Below are 22,352 nucleotides of genomic sequence, written 5' to 3' on the forward strand. Positions count from 1 at the left end.
CACAGTGATGCAGAATAAGATGTGACAGTCAAAAAGGTGTTTGTTGAACCCTCTCATTATTCACCTTCTACTGGAAAGTCGCATATATGAAAGCCCTACACCTCATCACCATCACATCCATTAAAAACCCATCAGGTTAGGGGAGGGAGACTTCACCAGTTAAAGAGACAGCACGTGAAAATTCATAGAAAGGACAGATTTCAATACATTGTCCTCAAGAAATGATACTCTTGGAAGTTTGCACCACTGCTCTTTTACAAAATCTTTGATTTGCTTTTGATATGCATTTTCACCCTTTCAAATGCAACCAGATCTCAGTACATATCACATTTTTAATGAGAAGAAACAAGCAGGTGTTGATGTGTTATATATAACTGCTACAATTCCAGCTACTTTTGTCTAGTGGATATGAATATCACTTTTTAACAATACACTAAAAGAAAATGAAAACCAAATAGAAACTTGTTCCTGTATTTGTCTTCTAGAGAGGACATGTTTAAGTGATGGCTTTCAGATATTTTGGGAGACTGTTGAAAATTAGCAACATTTAGAAATTACTGAGACGACACTACTGTGAATCAAGCTCACATTATTAATAATTTGTATATTACTTAATTACACCTATTTCTTTCTTGAAAACATCTCTGAGTGGAAATATTTGTTCCTTAATACACATCACAGGTTGACATTTCTGTTATTGAAATTCACAATATCAAAATGATGACTCTTTACCATAAGTACTTCAACTGCTGTCCTTTTCAAAACATCCATGATAGGAATATATGCACTTTAAACCCATGGAAGGGTTAATATAACAGTGTTGTAATCTTTGCCCACAATTTTCAAAAATGCTAACTTACATGATGTTATTAGCTACAATAGCATCATAATCAGCAACAAAGTATTTAGTAAATGTGTAGTCCCTATAAATAAAATGTTTGGGGATAAAGGTAGAGGAGTTGTGTGACATGTATTCAAAGAAGTTATGGATTATTGGAAAATATGAAAAATCAATGTGAGAGTAATGACTATTAATACAGGCACCTTTAAAAACAATTCACGTCATAGACATGCTCTACAAAGTTTCACTGACAGCAAGTCTGAGCAGACCAGAAAGTCATTGCTCACACAAAAATGGGGCCCACGTTGGGTAAGTGTACATATCCAGCAATAGGAGGTGGTCTTGGGAGGTAAGTCAGTGAGTCCATCAAAGTCTGAGTGCTTGAAAATGAGCTTTAGTCGTGCAGGTTTTCTGAAATGTGCCCTTTCTCAGTTTGAGGAAATTCTCTTCTATTGCTAGTTTCCATCATAAATGGATGTTGAATTTGGTTAACTTTTTTTATACATACTATGATTATCACAAACACACACACACAGATTACCTCATTTATTCTGGTAGTATGGTGATTTTGTCTTGATTAGTGAATGTTCAAGTAGCCTTGCACTTTGGGAATAAAACGCTCCTGGTCATCGTGTATGTATACACATTTTATATATAAGTGCTGACTTTTATTTGCTAGCATTTTGTTCAGTTTTGCATCTATATCTTGAGGGATATTGAGCTATACACTTTTTCCCCACAATGTCTTTGTCTTGTTTTGGTGTCACAGTAATAACAGTTTCATAAATTGTGTTGGAAAATGTTATCTCCTCCTCTAATATCTCAAAGAGTTTGTGTAAAATTGGTGTCGTAGTTTTCTTAAATGATTGATAGAGTTCACAGTTGAAGCTATGTGGTCTGGGAATTTTTATTTTGAGAGTAATTTTAAATTATCAATTCAATTTGTTTAACACATATAGCTATTTATATTTTCTATTTATTCTAGTGTTAGTTTTGGTAATTTTTGTCTTTCAAACAACCTTTTTTTTATTTCATCTAAGTTGTCAACTTCATTGGCTTGGTGCTTTCTATAATATTGTCTCATATTAATATATTTAATGAATTTACAGTGTTCAGTGGTATCTTCACTTTCTTTCCTTCTGTTCGCTTCCTTTCTCTCCAATCAGGTATGTGTGAATGTGAATGTCTTCCAGGCCTTTGTGAATGTGGGGGGCTGTTCAGCTTGCAGCATCCCAATGTTTCTCCTTCGCTGAGCTTGATGAAGTTTCCCTCTGCTTTTTTCAACCAGAGATTCTTAAAGACCCCTAACAGATCCTGATAGCTCTTTCTTGCATTGTTCCTTTATATTGCTCTGCATCACAAATTCTAGCCACCTCAGCCGCCCAGCATTCCAAGATCTGTCTCTTCATATCAGTGATATGACCGTTTCCATCTTTGGTCCATTACATGCCTCCAGACTGAAAACCAAGGTGAATGGATGGCTTACCTCGTGGGTTTCCTTTTTCAGGGCTTCCCTGATAGTTCAGTTGGTAAAAAAAATCCACCTGCAATGCAGGAGACCTCAGTTCAATTCCTGGGTCAGAAAATCCACTGGAGAAAGGATAGGCTACCGACTCCAGTATTATTAAGCTTCCCTTGTGGCTCTGCTGGTAAAGAATCCACCTGCAATGCGGGAGACCTGGGTTCAATCCCTGAGTTGGGAAGATCCCCTGAAGGAGGGAAGGCTACCCACTCCAATATTCTGGCCTGGAAAATTCCATGGGACCAGATTTCCATGGTAAGTCCATGGAAATTCCATGGCACTGCCTGTCATCCAACATCTTAAAACAACTGTTTCATATATTTTGCCCAGTTTACCAGTTGTTTGGAATCCTAGTAAGTCTGATACTGGTTAATCTGCCATGGCCAGAAACATTAGTGTTTTACTTAAGATGGGAGAAACTGAACCTCAGATATTTATCTTTTCAGTGAACACTACTAATAATCATGACGGAGCCCTCTACCTATACTTTTTCCACTCTATCATGTTGCCTCTCAATTTATCCAGCAGATGTTTATGGAACGCATAGAAAGAGTTTTGCTAAATTTAAAATAATCCCTCAAATTTATGTAATTGGAACAAAATGATATATTCACATGAAACAGTATTAAACAGAGAATTATACAGTCTGTACTGGAAAAGTTTAAAGAAGATGGGACACAACGTGTTTGTCAAAGTTGTTTTAACAGAGGAAAATTATTGCATGTAATTGAAGTATAAATAAAACAAAGAGAAAATATAATGCTGAGAAAATATCTGATGGTTGACATTGGTGAGTACTTTCTGATTTTAATATCTTGATGTCAACCGTGTTAGTCTCATTGGGGTAAAGTCAAGTCATTTTTATCTTTTCATCTTCTCTGCAGCCCCCTGAAAGAAGTCTATTTGAGAATTATTTAGTGTCTCCATTATAAAGCAGAGATTCTAAAAGCTGATTTATTTTAATCAGATTAAAAACCTTACTAATTTTTAAAAGATACATTTTAGCTTCAGTGGACAACTGAAAAATTTGTAAAGCAACAGCTTCCACAGAAAATAATTAAGATCATCTAAAAATTTCAATGTAATTGAATTAGTTATTTAAAATTTGGTTTACTCAAGGATTTATTTAATAATTTAAGGCATCTTTATATGGAGGAACAGACTTGGTAAAAAGCCAAGAAACAAACATATCACAAAAGAATTTACCTATGAGATTTATTATTGTTAAGTGTTCAAATGTACACCTCATTGTATAAGCAAGTGACATGCCCATCACAAAGCAGAATTCCATGAGTTTGAGAGTTTTAAATAAATACTAACCTCCCATATATTGTGGTTGCTGTGAAATAGACAGAAATGGGAGCCTCTTGGCTACTTCTCAGGTCTATTCCACATTTCCTGTATTTATAGATGTGTTAAGTGTTACAGGTAGACTTTTCCCCCCAGCTCTCTAGTTGTTTCTAGGTGTTGGTAGTCGTTTGACTGTAACTAAAATAAGAAAGTAGTTTGTTGATCTTCAGGCAAAAAAGACACAACATTACTGGTGTCTTCTTAGAATGCTTATGCACATAGGATGAGAAAGAATTCCAACACGAGTGCAAACAGAAGAAAGTAAAATTAGTACGTAAAGATGGTTTTTGGAGCAGATGCATTGAGCGCACATTTGCCTCTAAGCCTAAATGTTTAAGAAACTATCTCTCAGTGAATCATAATTTCTAAATTAAAGGCAGAAAAAAACTGTTGAGGATCCTGTCTACCCTGACTCATGTGATACATGTGATGGCTTATGGTTCATTGTGTGTGTGTGGTAGTCAATCAGTCGCATCCAACTCTTTCTGACCCCATGGACTGCATGCAGCCTGTCAGGCTTCTCTGTCCATGGGATTTTCCAGGCAAGAATACTGGAGTGGGTTGCCATTTCCTTCTCCAGGGGATCTTCCCAACCCAGGATAGTATGGTTCATTACTATCACGTTTTCCCAAAAATGCTAATTAAGCATCTTGATATGTTGAGAGCAAATAGTCACTATAGTCCTGATGGTCTGAGGTGGACAGTCAACAGCACACATGGAAATCACATGTGTTTTCAAACTTATATGACTGGAGTAGAATTAAAAATGAGGTCTGTATATGTATGCGTCAGGGGTCTCCTGACTGAAATCTGTAAGAAGAGCTCACTCAAACTTTACTCAGCATAAAAGTCCTCTTTGGTGAGGTGGCTGGAAGGGGCTGATATGAACAAGTGAAAGTCACTCAGTCGTGTCCAACTCCCTGCGACCCCATGGACTGTAACCTGCCAGGCTCATCTGTCCATGAAATTCTCCAGGGAAGAATACTGGAGTGGGTAGCCTTTCCCTTTTCCAGGGGATCTTCCCTACCCAGGGATCAAACCCACACCTCCTGGACTGCAGGTGGATTCTTTACCGTGTGAGCTACCAGGGTGCTGAGGTGAACTTTCTGTATTGTGAGCTGAGGGACCAGCACTAGCACAGTTTCTGCATTTCTCTCTTCCATCTACCAGGACTTGGGAATCTGAATGATCTAAAATCGGGATCCTCAAACTTGGGACTATTCACATTTTGGGCCAGCTCATTCTTTCCCTGGGGGGCCTGTTCTGTGTGTTGTAAGATGTTTAGCAGCTTCTTCAGCCTCTGTGCTATAGGTACCAGTATTGCTTTCTGTTTGAGTTCGACAAGCACAGATGTCTCCAGACATTGGTAAAGGTCCCATGGAGGGAAAGCACTGTTACCAGTTGAGAACCATTGGCTCAGAGATTAATAGCATATCCTGCATAGGTTCAAATCCTGTCACTTGCTCACTGTGTGAACTCGAGCAAGTTGTTTCAGTCTCTGTACTTGAATTTACTTATCGATCTAATGATGAGTATAGCATTATCTACAAAATAAGGATATTCTGAGGATTTGTTGTTGTTGCTCAGTCCCTCAGTAATGTCCAACTCTTTGTGACCCCATGGACTGCAGCACATCAGGTTTCCCTGTCCTTCACCATTTTCCGGAGCTTGCTCAAACTTATGTCCATTGAGTCAGTGATGCCATCCAACCATCTCATCCTCTGTCATCCCCTTCTCCTCTTGCCTTCATTCTTTCCCAGCATCAGGGTCTTTTCCAATGAGTTGGCTCTTCACATCAGGTGGCCAAAGTATTGGAGCTTCAGCTTCAGCGTCAGCGCTTCCGATGAATATTCAGGGCTGATTTCCTTTAGAATGGACTGATTTGATTTCCTTGCAGTCCAAGGGACTCTCAAGAGTCTTCTCCATCACCACAGTTCAAAAGCATCAATTCTTTGGCACTCAGCCTTCTTTATGGTTCAACTCTCACATCCTTACACGACTACTGGAAAAACCATAGCTTTGACTGCATAAACCTTGGTTGGCAAGTAATGTCTCTGTTTTTTAATACACTGTTTGTCATAGCTTTTCTTCCAAGGAGCAAGTGGCTTCCAATTTCAAGGCTACAGTCATCATCATTCTGAGGATTGAGATCATACAAATAAAATTCTTAGAACATTCTTAAAATGCTTCCACCTAGTCAGCCTTCAGGTGTTGCTAACCCTTAATACTAACAGCAATGTTCCCTTCATTTGGTAAAGAAATGGCTTTTGGCAGCACCACATTAAAAAGAAGTAGCTTAATAACTTCAGAGGAATCAACAGCATTTTTCTCCCAGGGTAACAACTAGTCCAGCTTGGGTCATTCAACTGTGTCTTGAACCAAGTACAGCTGTCAAAAAGATGGAGTCTTGTGAATGGTGAGGCTTGTGTCAAACCAATGTCATAGTTAAAAAGAAGAGATTTTATTCAAAGAAGTGAGATGGATGAGCATAATGGACAGGCAAAGTTGAAACACACCATGGACCTCTTAAGTATAGAAAACATGTGCAAAGTAGACTTCCTAGCTTGGCAACTATCCACAGGTCATGAAAACCAATCTCTAGTCACATTTTGGTGAGTTTTCTGGGATAAAGAGATCAGCAAAATATCAGACCAGACAATGTCAAGATGTGCCAAGAAAATGACCATCTGAAAAGGTATCAGAGGCAGACCTGCTATCCTCAAAACTAGAGTGGCAGAAGGAATGGATATAGCTGCTCTTTGCCAGTTTTGTAATGAGAAAGATAAAGCAGGAACAGTACTGACCAAAGCCACCTTTCACTGAGTTCTTCCAAGGGGTAGATTCTACATTGTTTTATCTCAATCAATACAGTATTTCTGCATGCATGGTCATTGAAATGATTCCCATTTTTAAAATGAGGAGACTGAAGATTTTCTAGGAAGGAGGAGAAAATTTGCCTAAGGCTCTCATCCAGTAAAGGATAAAGCCAGAATTCAAGCTCAAGCTTGTCTGACTTCACAGTTTCTACTCTTCATCCCCACATTTCCAGCCCAGAGTCTGGCCAAACTGCACAAGAAAACTAAGTTGCCAGATTTGGGGGTGGGTGGGTACATGCTTACTGAAGAAGACAGAGCATTAATTAGGGACTCTCTGGTTGGTAAATGAGCCTAACAAGCACTAAACTGTGAGAAATCCCCAAATTTCACATACTAGTGATGGAAGTCCATGCAGATGAGTCCTCCCTGTCAGAGATTCACTTCTCTTTTCTTAGAGTTGTCTTGAGTATTTGCACTTTCAGACATTGCCTTTTGTTTAACAATCCAGCTCAATTCAATTTCTATTCAGGGGTAGACTTAGGCAAGTAGTTACCATGGATAAAAAGAAAACAAATTTCAAATAATAAAATATGTACGCTTTTCCCCATACCTTCATTACATAAACTGCATATGACATAACAGTTCATTTTCATTGGAATTGCTTTTCATGTCAAAGTTTCCTCCATTATTTGTGATTGGATAGCACTAGTTACTCCTACTTGGTAAAGTCTTGATCCAGGTAAGGGTACCCAGATATCCGTATTGTGAGTAACACTGCAATGAACATGGGGTTGCAGATAACTCTATGAGATCCTAATTTCAATTCCCTTAGATACCAACATACAAGCAGAATTGCTGAATCATAATATTGAGCAAGTTTCTTAATTTCACTGGTCTTTAGTTTCCTCATCTGTAAAGTGGTTTAATAGGATTTCCCAGGTGGCTCAATGGTAAAGAATCTGCCTGCCAAGTAGGAGATGCAGGTTCAATCCCTGGGGCGCGAAGATCCCCTGGAGAAGGAAAGGGCACATACTCCAGTATTCTTGCCTGGGAAATTCCATGGACAGAGAAGCCTGGCAGGCTACACTCCATGGGGTCGCAAAGAGTCAGACATGACTTAGCAACTAAACAATAACAACAAAGAGGGCTAATAGATAAACATTTTTCCTAGGATTCTGAGGGTCTTATAAAATGATTTTTTAAGTAGGACTTGGCCCATAGATACTCAGTTTTCATGAGTTTTCTTTCCTTTCCCCACTCTTTCTGTGAGATCTTCCTCTATTCTCTAGATGAAATAAAATGGAATAGTTAAATGAACAGGCATTGGAGTTATACTCTATCAGTTAACTTCCTTGACTGGACAAGATACTTAACCTTACCTTTAAAATGTGAATTAAGGGGCTTCCTTGATGGATCAGTGGTAAAGAATCTGCCTGCCAATGCAGGAGACATGGATTCTATCCCTGATCTGGGACTATCCCACATGCCACAGAACAACTAAGCCTGTGCACCACAATTGAGCCTGTGCTCTAGAGCCTGAGAGCCACAACTATTGAGCCCCCAAGCCACACCTACTGAAGCCTGCATGCCCTAGAGCCTGTGATCCACACCAAGAGAAGGCAGCGCTATGAGAAGCCTGTGCACCGCAACTAGGGAAAGGCTCATGCACCAAGAAAGACCCAGCAGAGCCAAAAACAAATAAACAAATAAAAGTATTGAAAACTGTGAGTTAATAATTGAACCCTCTTCACAGGGTTATAAAATGAAATGAGGTAATTATGCAAAATGCTTATTCTGACCTTTTTCAAACAATGATGGTAAATACTGGCATTTTTACCATACCAAGCCTTTGTCACCTGTGGTCTTCTCTGGGGTCTGATTCAACCAGAGCGGGGATGCATTCCATGGACAGGCTCCATCCTAACTGGTTCTGGAGACAATCTGGAACAAAACAGGGTACTATCTATCGGTCTTATGCCACAAGCTAAGTGATCTAGAATCAGTCTATAATAGTATTTTTGTAGATACATTTATGAATTTTAATTCTCCCCTTAAAAATGCATTTCCTTTACATTATTTTTTTTCTTCTAGACTGCCCTGTGGTACAGTGCCTCAAGGCATGAAATTGAGACTTCTTGACATCCTTAGCAAGACATGAGATTGAAAGCTGTATTTACAGAACCAGACCTAATGGTTTAAATTAAGGAATCCAGAGAGAAAAGAAAGGGTCAAAAATGGGGTCAGGGAGTCCACCTCTTCTACCACTGGAGAATGGCAGAAAGAGAAAGATGACATGTGGAGGAAAGGAGTCATTACATGTCATGAGTCTTGATGGCTTCTTTGTGGGCTGCAGTTTGGAGAGGGCAGATGTGTTAGAAAAGTGTAGGAATTATTGTAAGGAAAAGGGAATTCTGTCCAGATTCCAAGTGAGACTCTAGAACAGATCTTCCCTTGGTAGTTCTCTTCCACCCACACCCTTCTATCCTAACCCTACCTTACCAATCCCTAATGCATCTGTATGATAGTTAAGTTTGGCTTCCCAGCCTGGTTATGCAGAGAGAAGTCCTTCAACTCCTCTTTCATGGGCCGGGCTCATATGCTCTGTGGCATGGAAGAGACCCAGAAATTGCCTTGTCCTCTTCAGAAAGAATTTAGAACGCCTTCGACTTGAGATCCAGTAGGATTGTGACAGCATACCCCATGCCAATAGACTAGGTAGCGCTACTTTAGCAGAGGCTGGAGATGAGCCATCCGGGCATGGGATGGATGGAAGGTGTGTCAGATCCAAGGAAAGGCAGGTCATCAGGGAGTACTGCAAGATGCTGGCAAAGCCAGGAGAAGATGGGTCATGAGTTACCCTGGCCACAGACATCATCCATAACCAGGAAGGGCAAGAGGTGTTTCTGCATATCCCCACCCCCTACCTCCATGTGATTTTAATGTTTATGAAAGTCACATAATGGGTTAGTCTAGATTCCGATGGGCTATGACCCTACAGTTAGAACTGCATCTGTTTGCATAATGAAGATGAAAAGTTACAGGAAATCAACTCTGTCATCCAATTTCTGACAGCTACAGCCACTCATGGTGGGCCAGACTTTGGGAATTTGCTGCCCTCTGAGTGCCAGTGAGAAGAGCTGGCCAAAAGAAAGGGTGGGCAGTAGAGTGACTAAGCCCAGAGATGGTGTGCCCAGGGCCAGTTGCCAAGCAGGAACTGGCAAACTGGTCAGGGGACAAGAGCAATTGAGGCAGCTTAATTTGATTTTAACAAATATGAGGATTTTATTTCCCTCAAAAAATAACAAAAACAGAAAAGAGAGAGCCACTGTAGATATCCTTCATTATACTCATTCATGCCTTGAGGCTAAATTTCAGCTCTATGCTGATATGGGCATCCTTAGTTTCTCTTTAGTCGTGCTGTAAAAATGTATTTGCACATTGCAAAATACTCCATGGGCATAAACTTAAGTCCTGGTGCTTGTACATAAAGTACCCAAAATAAATTATGTCAAAAAATGAAACTGACAAATATTTAGTTAGCTAGTCACCGTGAGAAATAGAAATAGGGAAAGGCATATAGCTGACAATCAAGTTACAGTGACAGGCACTAAGACTTGAGGAGCTCGTGGCTGCCCACAGCAAGAAGAGACAGTCTCAGACTGAACACAGTCAGTGACCAAGACACGGAGATGGGAGAAACCACCTCAGCCTGTGGTGGGTGCTGGGGTTTACCTTGGAGGCAGGGCCAGATAAAGGGGAGGGCCAGGTAGTCATGGGGGCAGATCAATATACAAAGGAAACTGTAAATCAGAAACAATGCCAACCTGACCCTCCTTGTATAATTTTCGCACTGTAAATCAGCCCAGCTATCTGCAAGTAGGCAGTACTGTAGTAAGGAAAGTGACAAACCCATCTCGCTGGCACTATTAGCTTCGTAGAGGATTTTTTTCAAGTTGGGGGGCACAACCCAGGCCAGCCTCCAGTCCTAGTAGCCGCTTCCTGATGCCACCCTGCATCAGAGTCCTTGGAAGCTGAAATTCTGTCATTACTCACAATAGCCAAGGCAGGGAAACAACCTAAGTGTCTGTCAATGAATGAATGGAAAAAGACAATGTGGTATACATACACCCCCCCCACACACACATACAAGAATATTATTAAGCTATGAGAAAGAAGAAAATCCTACCATTTGTGACAACTTAGATAAATCTTGAGGGCATTAGGCTAAGTGAAATGTCAGGCAGCAAGATATTGTATGAGCATATGTAACAACATAAATGGGAAAAGAATTTGAAAAAGAAAAGTTACATGTATGGGTATAACAGGAAAAAAATGTTCTACAAATCTAAGGGGAAAAAAATCACTGAATTGTAAAAAAAAAAAAAAAAAAAAATTTAAGATATTGTATGGTTTCACTTATAAGTAAAATCTAAAAAAGACAAACTCAGAGCAACAAAGAATACAGGCTGATAACCAAAGTTAAGGGTGGGGGGTGAGGAAATGGGAACATGTTGGTCAAAGGGTACAAACTTCCGATTACAATAAGATGAACAAATTTGGGATATAATGTGCAGCATGGTGAGTGTAGCTAATAATAGTGCATCATACACTTGAATGTTGCTAAGAGAGTAAATTTTAAATGTTCTCACCACAAACAAGAAATAGTAACTGTGTGACAGGATGGAGGTTGTAGCCAATGCTATGATTTTGCAGCATATAAATGTATCAAATTAACACTTTCTACATCTTAAACTTACACAATACTATGTGTCCCTTATATCTCAATAAAACTAGAAAAGTGTTAAAATAGAAACTTAAGGTCATACCAACTGGAAATAGTAGACCTGGTTTTGAACTTGCACTATTTTAAGAAAGTCTAGGCTTTCCCTACAAGGCAGCCTTTCAAAGACAAAAACCTTGACCCACCCTGCATTATAATATGGGGGCTAAATTATATGATCCAAATACAGAGCCGTGTCTATAGCACCATTTATTCCATCAAAAGAATGATTTGATACAGCGATGGAAACAAATTCTGCAAGGTCTCTCTTAACTTGAGAGTTCTTAACTTTGTTACGACTTGGTTTTCCTAAAGCCCAAGAAACTGTACTTAATATGCCCAAATCATATACAGCTTATGGCTCCTGTGTGTGTGTGTGTGTGTGTGTGTGTGTGTGCGTGTTAGTCGCTCAGTTGTGTCCGACTCTTTGTGACCCCATGGACTGTAGCCCACCAGGCTTCTTTGTCCATGGGATTCTCCAGGCAAGAATACTATGGCTCATGGCTAGGTCAAAAAAAATCAGAATTTCCAAGTTGAATAGGAGAAAAAAGCATGTTGTATTGGTGGGATGCTTTATACAAAACAAAGAGCAACACTGTCACTCTCTTGTAGAAGCAGCACCAAGAGTTTGGGCTTGACAGAGAGAACCGGAGATCCTAATTCAGTAAGTGCCCAGGCAGAGAGGACTGAGAGGTGGGGAAATGGAAGGGCGGTGGCGGGGCTGGGGTGCCACAGCAGAGTGGAAACTGCTCTTACAGTTATGTGTGCTGGCCTGGCTGAGCAGAAAAGAGATATCCTTCCATCTTCCTGTGGGACAAGCACTATGTGAGACATGAAGTTGGGATTTATCCTTTGCCTGTTCTGAGAAGACAGCTAGCTCCAGCTTATGACACCCTCATGTTGCAAATGTTGGTACAAATGTTGGTGCCCCGGGAACATGATAAGCATATCAAGAGAAGGGACTGTCTTCTACTTACTCATAGACATAAAGGTGGGTAGGGAGATGCCTTTCAATAAGTATGGAATGAAAGAGTTGTCCCTGCAATGATCATTCACTTCCATTTCATTGTAGCATCTGAAGAGACATGCAGAAAAGGAAGAGTGATTCTGCAACTCAGTGAATCTCCACAGAAACCCAGCTCTAAGGTTGGACCGAGGAGTCTGGTAGGCTATAGTCCATAGGGTCGCAGAGGCGGAGACAGTTGAAGTGACTTAGCACATATCTTTATCCTCCTTCACGGACTCCCTAACCTTTGCTTTTGTCATCACTTCCATGTCATCTCTTATTCATTCCCTTTCCCAGCAAACAACATTACCTTTTCCTCCATGAGTAGCCTTGTAGCCTCCTAAACCCGGGGATGTGGACGTTCATGCTCTCAGCTCACCTGCTTCTGTAGGTTTCTCACTAGCTCCCTTTAAAGTTTGTAGCTACTTCTCCATGCTCTGGCTTTGAGAGCATTTTCCCCCCAGTGTACTTTGATGACACCAAGTGGTTCTGACAGGTCCATATGCACTGCTCTCTGCTGTACATGAATGAGAAAATAGAGCAGGAAGACAGGAAAAGGAGTGGTGGGAAAAAGCAGGTGAGATAATGAGAGTAAACAGTCAAAGCAATCATTTAAGCTTGAGAAATACAGACATTACTAAAAGCTGCAGAAAATAAAACATTCTAACCTTTAAAATGATGGACAGAATGTGGAGGAGTATTACAGTTTACGAAAATACAAAGAAATTCAGTACAACACCCAGGAGGTAGGGTGGGGTGAGACAAACAAAATCAAATAGTGGCATGTTATTCTTTCAAAGGAGAGAAGAAAAATTAGCATGATGTGATCAGAGAGAATAGATTAAGCTCGAAGACGGTAGGGCTAAGCCTGAGTTACTGAGAGATCAGAGTAACTTAGGAGAAAAGAACCAGTTTCCTCCGAAGCTGCTGTCTAACTTCCTGAGTCTGTGGCATTTCTCTTTCCGTGTCTCAGACCCACTGAAATTCCAGTTGTCTGTGACAGAGTGCTGCAGTGTTCAAATTGGGAGCCATCATGGCCACAACCAGGAGGTGAGCTTAGGACACTCAGATTATAAAGTGCTTCTCAGGTCTGTCCCCATCAGACCTGAGGTCAAGAATATACATATCATAGGTCTAAGTAATAAATTATATCAAGCTAACAACCATTAGAAAGATATATTCTGTTTCCCTACCTTGGCGAATATAGATTTTTAATAATCTGGAAATTCAGCTTCTAAAATTAGAACTTTTGGAGTCCTCGGAATACTCTAACGGAACTTGAAGGTGCAGAGAAAGCTGGTTTTCAGTCCCCACGTCCTGTACTTCTCACAGACAACAGCCTCATTTCCCACATGGGCTTCATACTGTACCATACCACATTTATATGGATATCATCACCTGCATACCCAAAGCCAATTTTTTCACATGTTTTCCCTGTGAATAGCCACCCCTTGGCTTCCATTGACCACTTCTGAACACCACATCTGCCATTTCAGCAGCACAGTCCATCCACAGGAAGATGGAATCCCGGGGATTTTGTACTGGCCCCAGGAGCAGGCTTGAGAAATGTACAACACAGTCAGGAAGTGAGGGCAGTGTCTCTGCTTGGGCTCACCCTGTAACCAGGAATGCCCTTCACCTTGTGCGGAGGATGGAAGTCAGGGGACGACCGGAGAGAAGGCTTCAAAAACCTGAAATCTGAGGCCTGTCTTGAAGCACTGCCCTTGTGGTTGTAACTGTGCTTACTAGGAGTTAACCTGTGGAAACTACCAGGCTAAGCTGCATGCAACGTATGGGTAGCACTGAATGGAGATAAAGTGACAAATGGTAAAGAGAGTTAAATGGTTATACAAAAGAAGTAGCTAATTGAACTCTCAGAGCTCACAAATCTATACCAGTTTCTTGGTTTTTAATAAATAACACCCACGACCACCAGAAATCTGGACTCACTCTAATTTCTCCCATTCTATTGCCACTATATTATGCTTCACATATTCCATTTCCCAAATTCTTTTCACACAGATTGCTGAGTGCAAGGTCACCCTATGATATATGGACTATTGACAATGTGTAGGCTGATGTACTGAAGGAGAAAGGAGGGACCAACAGCCACATTCAGCCCCTTGTCAGGAACTTCTTACACATTTTCTTTTGGAAGAGACTGGCTCTTGAAGGGAAGATTCATGTCAGATAAGAGAGGAGTGGTTAGGCCATTTTGAAATCTGTATGCCCTTGTGCAAGAATCTATGAGAGGAGAAAAGATATCAGGCTTTCTTTTGCTTATTTTCAGGGTGCTGTTGTTCAGTCACCCAGTCATAACCTATTCTTTGTGACCCTATGGGCTGTAGCACACCATGCCTCCCTGTCCCTCACCATCTCCCAAAGTTTGCCCAAGTTCATGTCCATTGCATTAAGTGATGCCATCCAACCATCTCATCCTATGACGCCTTCTTCTCTTTCTGTGCTCAGTCTTTCCCAGCATCAGAGATTTTCCAGTGAGTTGGCAGTTTGCATCAGGTGACCAAAATACTGGAACTTCAGCTTCAGCATCAGTCCTTCCAATGAGTATTCAGGGTTGATTTCCCTTAAGATTGACTGGTTTGATCTCCTTTTTAGGGTAGTTCATCCATAACATTAACCAGAGCCACACTCTTCAATGGAAACAAAACAGTATGCTTCTATAAGGTCACAAGGAACCTACCTTGTCTTTCTGCCTTTACACTTGTGCTTTGTTCTATCATCCCTCCAAATCCTTGACAGGTTGACCAATTGGATTATCTTTGAGAATCTTTCACCTTCCAGGGAACTTTAAGAATCCCTTACACAGGAGTGCCTCTAACTCAGCAAATACACCTCTGCATAAACCTTGAGGCACAGGCTTCCAGCTTGGCTGGACTGAGGTGTGAGAACCCAAGTGTGATGTCAACCTACCATGTGGACAGTTTTAAGTCAGCTCCAATGTGTACTCAGCTGCCCAGCTCTAAATAGAGGTCTTGTGGGCCACACGGAACCTCAGCTGTTTTATAGCCATCCTCCCAGACTTCAAAGCACTTGGCCCAGATGAGCCAATGAAATCGGATATATATGTATATTTTTTATTTTTATTTTATGCTCCTCATGTCCAGGCAAATGGAATAAACTGTAAATTAGGTGTTACGGTGCTAGAGTTTGGTTAGATGCAATGGTTTAGAAATGGAGCTTTAGTTTGTTGTGAGATAATAGCTGCTTTGCTTTGTTGTGACAGTAGCAATAAAGTAAAGTTACTACGGTGTAAAATGTGGTAACCAACCCAAACTACTGAAACAAAGCTACAAATCAGGGGCGGCCCAACTCTGAGAACTTTATGTGGAGTGCTATCTCTGAACAAGTAGCACAGAGAGCCTTGCTATCATAGCCATCACATGGGTCATATTTGCTGTGGGTCAAATCATGTTCCTCAAACTACAGGGTAAAACTCTGTTGGGAAATAGAAAAATTTCATGCCATTTACATCACATAGAAGGGAGGCTTTGTTGAGCCTAAGCTGGTATTCAGATGTGCCTGGACAAGTTCTTCAGAATTGGGATATGGTTCAAGGTCTTTAGGCACAAATTTTCTGAGAAAATTGGCTGGGAAAGTGCTCTTTTGTACCATTGCCTGGGAGAAAGCCTGAGATGGAGAGGAAAGGATCATATTTATGTTAGATATTAGTCCTTATTTTGACCTTATCCATGCATGCCTGTACCTTGTGGATAGTGCTATAAATGAAAGTTGAAATTTTGTTTTTTTGAAGGAACTGCAAGCAAAGGGGCTACCACACTGACTGTTTCACTGAGCTGGTGATAAAATGTGCCATGGAATAGAGGAGAGACACATTTTCATCAGGGGTTCCCAAATAGTGAGGAGTAGGTTGATAACTTTGGATGTAGCAGGAGAGAGGCAGGGCCCCTGGCACTGGCCTCAATATTCTTATCAATCTTGGCTGCAGATGCAATAGCAAAGAACTATCCTTAGGGGCTATAAGTCAAGCCAACATCAACAAGAAAAATACGAGACAATTCATGAGCCTGTGTGAAGCAGCCCAGGAAAGCCAAGAAGTATTGATGGAAGGCTGGGAGAGAGGGACTTGTGTGTGCCTTTTGCAGAGTCCTTTATTCCCAAAGGTTCAGCAAATTTCAGAAAAATTGGAGCCATTACTGTGATTGTAAGCCTGTTTGTACCAAAGTTAGCAAAGCTAAGATGGCATGAGTTGCAAATAATAAAGACTTCGGTGTGGTAAAAGTAAGCTAATATTTATTGAGTATTACTATGTGTGAGGGGCTTCCCTGGTGGCTCAGATGACAAAGAATCTGCCTGCAATGCAGGAGACTTGGGTTCGATACCTGGGCCAGGAAGATCCTTTGGAGAAAATGGCTACCCACTCCAGTATTCTCACTTGGAGAATTCCATGGAGAGAGGAGCCTGGTGGGCTACAATCTGTGGGGTCACAAAACATCAGACACAGCTTTCAATTTTTGAGAGACTGTTTTACATGCTTTTCATGTATTATTTCTTTTTTGCCATAACCATATAAAATGACTCCCATTGTTGGCTGCATTTCTCAGGTGAAAGATTTGTAGTGCATCAGTCTTAGCCAAGGTCGTAACTATGAAGTAGCCGGCCAGAGCTGGGAAATGGACTCATAGAGTTGACTCTCTAGCCATGCTCGTGACTTTTATATGATTCCTCCCCTATTCACACTATTTTGAGAACCACTGTTTGTATAATATTTTAGAATGATGTTTCTCTACCAAGCAATTTCCCTGGGCCCTGAAATACCATTAACGCATCTTTATCAATAAATTTATATGGCTATATGATACCAGGCAAAATAGACAACAATGGGACTGTCTTCATACATCATACACACTCACCTGTTAGGAAAACAACTTCCTGAGCCCATCGTAGAGTCAAATTTCTGTTAATTTGATGGAAAAGGACAGATGTTCTAAGAAATACTAACTAGGGCCCAGAGGAAAAATGTTACATTTTCTGCACAGCGACCCATTGTGAAGCCACCCAGTTTTCTGAGAATTCCAGTTTAACTCAGGCCAAATGGGCCCTCCCAAATGGCCCTGGAAATAGCTTCCGGATGTTCAAACATCTTACATGTGAAAGGCATGCAACCAGATACATAAAATTCACTGGGCTGGAGGAGAGGGCTCAACTTTGTTTATAGACTTTCTGATTTTTTTTTTTTTTTTTTGGTTGGTTAAAAAGCTGACAGACTGTATTACAGCTAACATTCCCATATTGATTATACCATTTCTGAGTCTGGCCTTTCTGTGACAGGAGCAGCATAATTAGTTTTTTCCTTGTTAAATATTTGTAAATCATTCGTACTTTTATGGGGTACATAACCTGGCTGTTACCTTTCAAATAATCTTCTTGTTACTTGTTTAAACAAGAAATATCTCCTAGAGTGCAGTGTCACTTTTGTCCTTCGATGAGACTACAACATAAGGACTTCTCTTGCTTATGAAATACACAAGGGCATCCACGCCACAGTTAACAGAAAATAGGTCTGTAAGAGGCTCTGTCCAAACGAATTCAAGAGCATCCACTGCTGCCTCTTGGTCTGTTTCTAGCACCAGAAAGCAGCTAGACTGAAGACAAATCTTTTCTGTATTTTTTTTGCTTTATGTTTATGCTGATTTATTTTAAGCTATCAAGAGTCACAATTCTCAGTCTCCATCATTAAAAAGCACTGATATGGGGCTCACGGTGGAAAAAGTGTTAATACCACCTACAATTACATGATAGTATGGTGATCACAAAGCAGGTGGTATTAAGGTACACCTCAGAAATGTGACTTTTTCTTTATTGTGTCCTTTGAGAGCTTCTCCTTCAGAAATAGGCAGCATAGGATGCCATGCAAATATTCCAACAATGCTACAGTTACTAAACGACTCTTGGAAATCCTCTTTGAAAGTAGACTATCCAGCGCAACAGCACAGCCCTTTGAATCATGTTGATGATTGTAAATCGTTTCTTTTTCTTTTAAAAGTTGGCATGAATTTGATTTTGATTACAGAAAAAAAAGTCACTGACTATAAATCTGATAAATAAGTTGCATTAAAAACCTGTATATGTTCATGTAACATACATAAAATAGAAAGATATAAATCCAAATGGTTGTGTCTAGTGACTCATAAACAAGCCAAAAGTCTGTTCAAGAGTGGTGTCCCTGGAACAGGCATGTACCCTAAACATGAGTTTGTGTTTGTAGGTGGCAGAAACACATACAGGCCAATTAAAGTAAAAATGAGAAGATCGTGCAGTAGTTCACAGTACTTAAGTTAGGCAGTAAAGTTAGGCCTCACAAGAGAACACAATTGTAAGAAAGGAAGATAATTAGTTCACTCTTCCTGAGACCACTGGACCCCATCAATGTATTTCATGGTGCTTCTTCTTGAGTCTTTCTCTGCAGATGGGCTGACTACTTCTGCCAGAACTTAACTCGAAACCTAGTTGTAGTTCACAGCTAAGCAGCAAAGAGAAGCTGCTGGGTTCATCAGGACAGGCTGTGGACGGAGGGCATGGGGTGTGAGTTGTAAACAGATGCAGTGCAATAAAGAGCAGAGGAGGCAAAGTGTTTGTGCCTGGCCCAAGGAGGATTGAATGACATAAGGCTCCAATTTGGTTACTTGCAAATACCCAAGATGGCTTGCTTTAGAGCCAGAATCTAGTGTATAAATACTTTCAAGGAAAGACACACTTGAACCATGTTTTGAATGCTCTGCATCAGATAATGGCTACGGAGAAGTCAGATCATCAATGTGTCCCTGATAGGTAAAGAAAGATTTTCAGATAGAATTGGCAATTATTCCTGTGTTTTTCATTCAGTCTCTAGCTTATACTTTATTTTTTTTTCTTTTATGTAATGGCCAAATTTTACACATCTCAATGGAGAAGAAACAAGCAATCATAAAAGTTAGTTTATACCACCCAGTTCCCTCAGTCCTTTTTGCATCCTGGGCAAATCAGTGTGTGTCGCTCTGCATCAATTATTATTACAGCTGCACCAAATGGTTATCCCGAGGTCAGGGGCAGGAGCCGAGAGGAGCTACCCCAAGTCCAATGTAAGGGGCGGCACCTGTGCTTTGTTGGAGCAGACGTGAAGAGAGACCCCACGTTCAAGGTAAGAGAAACCCAGGTAAGATGGTGGGCACTGAGAGAGGGGATCAGGGAGCAGACAGGCTGAAACTACAGTCAGGGACAACTAGTCAGTCTGATCACATGGACGACAGCCTTGTCTAACTCAATGAAACTAAGCCATGCTCTGTGGGGCCACCCAAGACAGACAGGTCATGGTGGAGAGGTCTGACAGAATGTGGTCCACTGGAGAAGGGAATGGCAAACCACTTCAGTATCCTTGCCTTGAGAACGCCATGAACAGTATGAAAAGGCAAAAAGATAGGACACTGAAAGATGAACTCCCCAGGTCAGTAGGTGCCCACTATGCTATTGGAGATCAGTGGAAAAATAACTCCAGAAAGAATGAAAGGATGGAGCCAAAGCAAAAACAACACCCATTTGTGAATGGGACTGGTGATAGAAGCAAGATCCGATGCTGCAAAGAGCAATATTGCATAGGAACCTGGAATGTTAGGTCCATGAATCAGGGCAAATTGGAAGTGGTCAAACAGAAGATGGCAAGAGTGAACATCAACAGTCTAGGAATCAGTGAACTAAGATGGACTGGAATGGGTGAATTTAACTCAGATGACTATTATATCTACTACTGTGGGCAGGAGTCCCTTAGAAGAAATGGAGTAGCCATCCTAGTCAACCAAAGAGTCCAAAATGCAGTACTTGGATGCAATCTCAAAAACAACAGAATGATCTCTGTTCATTTTCAAGGCAAACCATTCAATATCACAGTAATTCAAGTCTATGCCCCGACCAGTAACACCGAAGAAGCTGAAGTTGAACAGTTCTATGAAGACCTACAAGACCTTCTAGAACTAACACCCAAAAAAGATGTCCTTTTCATTATACGGAACTGGAATGCAAAAGTAGGAAGTCAAGAAACACCTGGAATGACAGGCATAGTTGGCCTTGGAGTACAGAATGAAGCAAGGAAAATGCTAATAGAGTTTTGGCAAGAGAATGCACTGGTCATAGCAAACACCTTCTTCCAACAACACAAGAGAAGACTCTGCACATGGACATCACCAGATGGTCAACACTGAAATTAGATTGATTATATTCTTTGCAGCCAAAGATGGAGAAGCTCTATACAGTCAGCAAAAACAAGACCGGAAGCAGACTGTGGCTCAGATCATGAACTTCTTATTGCCAAATTCAGACTTAAACTGAAGAAAGTGGAAAAAACCACTAGACCATTCAGGTATGACCTAAATCAAATCACTTATGACTATACAGTAGAAGTGAGAAATAGATTTAAAGGACTAGATCTGATAGACAGAATACCTGATGAACTACGGATGGAGGTTCCTGACATTGTACAGGAGACAGGAATCAAGACCATCCCCATGGAAAAGAAATGCAAAAAAGCAAAATGGTTGTCTGAGGAGGCCTTATAAATAGCTGTGAAAAGACAGGAAGCGAAAAGCAAAGGAGAAAAGGAAAGATACACCCATTTGAATGCAGAGTTCCAAAGAATAGCAAGGAGAGATAAGAAAGCCTTCCTCAGCGATCAATGCAAAGAAATAGAGGAAAACAATAGAATGGGAAAGACTAGAGATCTCGTCAAGAATATTAGAGATACCAAGAGAACACTTCATGCAAAGATGGGCTCAATAAAGGACAGGAATGGTAGGAACCTAACAGAAGCAGAAGATATTAAGAAGAGGTGGCAAGAATACACAGAAGAATTGTACAAAAAAGTTCTTCAAGACCTAGACAATCACGATGGTGTGATCACTCACCTAGAGCCAGACTTCCTGGAATGTGAAGTTAAGTCGGCCTTAGGCAGCATCACTATGAACAAAGCTAGTGGAGGTGATGGAGTTCCAGTTGAACTATTTCAAATTCTGAAAGAGGATGCTGTGAAAATGCTGCACTCAATATGCCAGCAAATATGGAAAACTCAGCAGTGGCCACAGGACTGGAAAAGGGCAGTTTTCATTCCAATCTCAAAGAAAGGCAACGCCAAAGAATGCTCAAACTACCACACAATTGCACTCATCTCACAAGCTAGTAAAGTAATGCTCAAAATTCTCCAAGCCAGACTTCAGCAATACGTGAACCGTGAACTTCCAGATGTTCAAGCTGGTTTTAGAAAAGGCAGAGGAACCAGAGATCAAATTGCCAACATCTGCTGGATCATCAAAAAAGCAAGAGAGTTCCAGAAAAACATCTATTTCTGCTTTATTGACTATGCCAAAGCCTTTGACTGTGTGGATCACAATAAACTGTGGAAAATTCTGAAAGAGATGGGAATACCAGACCATCTGACCTGCTTCTTGAGAAACCTGTATGCAGTCAGGAAGCAACAGTTAGAACTGGACATGAATCAACAGACTGGTTCCAAATAGGAAAAGCAGTATGTCAAGGCTGTATATTGTCACCCTGCTTATTTAACTTATATGCAGAGTGCATCATGAGAAACGCGGGGCTGGAGGAAGCACAGCTGGAATCAAGATTGCCGGGAGAAATATCAATAACCTCAGATATGCAGATGACACCACCCTTATGGCAGAGAGTGAATAAGAACTAAAGAGCCTCTTGATGAAAGTGAAAGTGGAGAGTGAAAAGATTTGGCTTAAAACTCAACATTCAAAAAACCAAGATCATAGCATCTGGTCCCATCACTTCATGGCAGATAGATGGTGAAACAGTGGAAACAGTGGCTGACTTTATTTTGGGGGGCTCCAAAATCACTGCAGATGGTGACTGCAGCCATGAAATTAAAAGACGCTTACTCCTTGGAAGGAAAGTTATGACCAACCTAGATAGCATATTTAAAAGCAGAGACATTACTTCGCCAACAAAGGTCCATCTAGTCAAGGCTATTGTTTTTCCAGTGGTCATGTATGGATGTGAGAGTTGGA

The sequence above is a fragment of the Giraffa tippelskirchi genome, chromosome 4, assembly GCF_054371585.1.
Source record: "Giraffa tippelskirchi isolate mGirTip1 chromosome 4, T2T-mGirTip1v1.2.pri, whole genome shotgun sequence".
Classification (NCBI taxonomy): Eukaryota; Metazoa; Chordata; class Mammalia; order Artiodactyla; family Giraffidae; genus Giraffa; species Giraffa tippelskirchi.